This window comes from Pogona vitticeps, chromosome 3 (assembly GCF_051106095.1).
Source record: "Pogona vitticeps strain Pit_001003342236 chromosome 3, PviZW2.1, whole genome shotgun sequence".
NCBI classification, from domain to species: domain Eukaryota; kingdom Metazoa; phylum Chordata; class Lepidosauria; order Squamata; family Agamidae; genus Pogona; species Pogona vitticeps.
Window position 1 is genome coordinate 85704680 of NC_135785.1, and position 4553 is coordinate 85709232.

Here is a 4553-nt window from a genome sequence, read left to right on the forward strand (position 1 = left end):
GCATGGCACAAGGTTGTGCAAGAGGATTTCAACCACAGATTATGGCATTTAGGACTTTCTCCCCCTTTAAGGGCCAGGCACAGTTTTTAAAACACCTAGAGGCATCTTCTGAAAAGCCAATTAGCTGGGCACCCAGTTTGATAGTTAAGAAGGAGGTGGTGCTTAACAGCCATAGTGGAAGAGCTGATATCCAACTCTCTGAAAAGGGGATGTGTGAGAGAATGTGAAGAAGCGGAGAAGGAGATGGGTATTTTTTTTATTTAAGAGGCAAAATGAAAACAAGCATATATGGTAATATTTTGGAAGAGGGAGAAAGTGGCTGGAGGGGATGCCGTAGGTCTTTTCAGGCACCACCTCATTGTGGCTTCCAAGCTAGGCCTGGATCTTTTAAGGCAAAAATATTTAAAAGTCAAGCTGTGCTTCAATGTCTTCATTCAGTTAATGATATAATGGTCAAAGTTAAGGGCTAAGCAATACTTAATACTCATTTTTTCATGCAGCTCCTTTTTCTCTCTCATTTTCTCTGTGGCCTTTCTTTCTTTCCCACTACTGTAGTTTTCCTTCTTTCCACCACTTCTCTCTTGCTTACCGGACCCCATGGCTACTTTAATTCTTTAGTTTAAAAAATATACTTCTGTGATAAGGCTGACATCCCAGTTTACCATCTTGCTGAGAATTAAGTCTCATTTACATGAATTAAGCTCATTAATTTACTGAAGTACTGGCATGAAGAATGGGAAAGAGTTAGGGAATTCTTCACTGAGAATGTGCTGCCCACTTTATAAAAATTGTCCTGTATGAGATAAATATTTAAGGTCCTGTATCTTCTAAATTATAGGACAGATGGAGTTCAAGTAAACAAAATCTTGTATCATGAGTCATTTCTTTATTAAGAACCAGTGGCTGGCATTTGAAAAATAACTACCAAACTTATAAGTGAACAAAGAAATGATAGTTAAGATAATTTTCATGAACTGGTGATATCTGTTTGAACCAAAATGTAGTCATCCTGTTTTAAATGTGTTTTAGTATAGAATAGAAATGTTTTCTTGTTGAATGTGTAATCAACTCAAAGCAGGATGATACATTCCGGTTACCAAATAATTAACAAGTACTTAATGGTACTAGAAGACTACATCAAGTATCATTAACTACTTGTTAATTCTTGGGTAACCAGTAACACCTGATTGAGTGGAAGACAATAAAGGCCTGGAATGCTAACTTCCTAAGATCTTAAGGAAGCCACACCTGGGTGTTCTTTGGAGATTCCTTGTATACATTTCTACAATCTTTTGTATGTAGGCATCCTTCAGTCTCGAGAGACTATAGTAATGTGCTCTGAATGGTCTTGGAATAGTGTCTAGTGTGGCTGAGAAGGCCAATTCAAAAGTGACAATTCTTTCCACACTGAAGACAAATACAATCTGTCCCCTGTCCAGCTCTCTGATTTTGCTGGTTTTAGGACTACCTCTTTGCCTCGGCCTGCTGAACAAGTGTCTCTTCAAACTGGGAGAGGCCATGCTGCACTGGCTGCCTCCAGACGGAGCACTCAGATGTCAAGGCTTCCCATTTGTAGAGGTCCATTCCTAAGGCCTTTTGATTCCACTTGCACATATCCTTGTATCGCAGCTGTGGTCTCCCTCTGGGCTGCTTTCCCTGCACTAATTCTCCATACAGGAGATCTTTTGGAATCCGACCATCAGCCATTCTCACGACATGCCCAACTCAACGTAGACATCACTGTTGCAGTAATGTATACATGTGAAACATTCCAGCTTATTCTCGGACTACTTTATTTGGAACTTTGTCTTGCCAGGTGATACCAAAAAAGGGTCGGAGACAACGCATATGGAACATGTTCAGCTTCCTCTCCTGCCGTGCGCAAAGGGTCCGGGTCTCACTGAAGTACAGGAGTGTATTCTGGACTCAGGCTCTATAGACCTGGATCTTGGTATATGCCACCAGCTTCTTATTAAGTCATACTCTCTTCGTGAGTCTAGAGAACATGGTAACTGCTATGCCAATGCGTTTATCCAGCTCGACATCTAGAGAGAGTGTCAGAGATCGTTGAGCCAAGGTACATGAAATCATGAACAACCTCCGGTTCTTGTGTAGAGATGGTAATAGAGGAAGGTGAGTCCATGCCCTGCCTCATGACTTGTGTTTTCTTCAGGCTAATTGTTAATTTAAAATCTTGGCAGTCCTTACTAAAATGGTTCATAAGTTGTTGGAGCTCTTCAGCAGACTGGGCAACAACAGCTGTATAATCGGCAAAGAGGAAGTCCTGCATGCATTTCAAATGGACTTTGGTCTTCGCTCTCAATCTAGAGACATTAAAGAGCTTTCCATCTGATCTCATCTGGAGATAGACACGTTCTGTTGCAGTTCCAAAAGTGTGCTTCAGCATGACAGCAAAAAATATCTGAAACAGAGACAGTGTGAAGACACAGCCCTGTTTCACTCTGCTTCAGATGTCGAATGGATCTGATGTTAAGCCATCAAAAACTACAGTGCCCTTCATTTCCTCATGAAGGGACCTGATGATAAAGAGGTGGACATCCAATCTTGGGAAGTATTTTAAAAAGACAGTCCCTGATAACCAAATCAAAGGCCTTTGTAAGATCTATGAAGGCCACAAAGAGTGGCTGTTGTTGTTCCCTACATTTTTCCTGCAACTGTCTGAGGGGGCTTCAGTTTTCTCAGAAGGGAGGACTTTACCCCATTAATAAGAACTCAGAGTGGCTTACATAATTTAAAAGGCAATATTTAAAATCTAAAAGCAATTGGTATACAAATATGTATGTGAACTGTTCTCTTGAAGTAATTTTTCCATGTATAATATGACCCCACATATAACACTTTTCAAACCCAGAATTTCTTTCTTCACAAGACAGTGGAGGGGGAAGGCAGGGATCAAAGCGTTTTGATTCCTGCTTTCCCCCTCCACTTTCTTGTGAAGTGGAGGGGGAAAGCACTTTCTTGCAAGGAAAGTGGAGAGGGAAAGCACTTTCTTGCGAGGAAAGTGGAGGGGGAAGCACTTTCTTGCAAGGAAAGTGGAGGGGGAAAGCATTTTTTGCAAGAAAAGTGGAGGGGGAAAGCACTTTCTTTGTAAGAAAGTGAAAGGGGAAAGTAAGAATCATCAAATCGATTCCTCAAAGTGATTTCTGTTTTCCCCTCCTCTTTCTAGCAAGGAAAGTGCTTTCCCCCTCCACGTTCCTCACAAGAAAGCACTTTATTGCGAGGAAAGTAGAGGGGTAAAAGCAGGAATCATCAAAGTGCTTTGATTCCTGCTTTCCCCCTCCACCTTCCAGCGAGAAAAGTGCTTTTTCCCTCCACTTTCTCCCCTCCACTTTCTTCGGAAGAAAGTGGAGGGGGAAAGCAGGAATCAAAGCGCTTTGATGATTCCTGCTTTCCCCCTCTACTTTCTTGCTAGAAGGTGGAGGGGGAAAGCAGGGATCAAAGCACTTTGATCCCTCCCTCCTCCTTACGTCCGTGTATAAGACAACCCTAAATGTTTAATCTAAATATTTTAGAGAAAAGTATTGTCTTATAGACAGAAAAATACGGTACATTATCAGTATCCCAATAGGTCAGGTTTGTATCTTTGCAGATGGGAGTTCACTGTTGCCAACAATCAAATGGACATAATACTGAGTCCCGTAGCATGGTGATTCAACTGCCATAGTGCAGTCAAGCTTCTGCTCATGACCCAAGTTGCATTGCAATGGTTTGAAGTAACCAGTTCAAGATTGACTCAGCCTTCCATCCTTCCAAGGTCAGTAAGTGACTAACCAGCTTGGTGGTGGTAGTGGTGAAGGAGCAGTGTTGTTTGCTTAATTATAAAAATGGGCATTTGCCTGGAGATCAGCTTTATTTATCTTTGATCTCCAATTCCAGAAAAAGCATTTTATGGTTAAATTGTAATTGAGGAGGCATAATCTATGTTTTTCTTCCCAAATGCCAGTGATTCTAAGTGTATATAGTAGGACTTCCATATCCACCAGGGATTGGTTTCAAATTCAAGACCCCTGTGGATACTGAAAACCAGGGATAACAGCAAATGGGCTATGTAAGGAGATAAAATAAATAAACAAAAGAAAAAAATATTTTCAAATGTGGCCACTAAAGACCACACAGATCTCTGGCTCCTTCTAGTGGCCAATTTTGGTAATACATATGAAATGTTTCATTATGAAATTTAAAAAAAACCATTTTTAGACTGTGGATAAGTGAATCAGTGGATACTGGCCCCTTGGATAAGGGGATCCTACTGTATTTGAGGTCACCAGTGAAAGCATTTCTGCAGTTGTATACACAGGGAAAGGATGTGTCTGTGTATCAGAACCGGATGTGGGTATGTGATTGTGAATAGTAATTTTGTCTTACTTTGTTATTCCTTCCTGAATTGGTTTATCTCTGGACTTATTTCATTGTGGTTCTATGTGTCTGTATTCAACTTGTGTTTTTTCACTACCATACATTTAGGAGGTTAGTGAAAGAAAAGTTAAACAAACCCACCATGAAAGACTTATTATGTTAAGAAACCTCTGAGC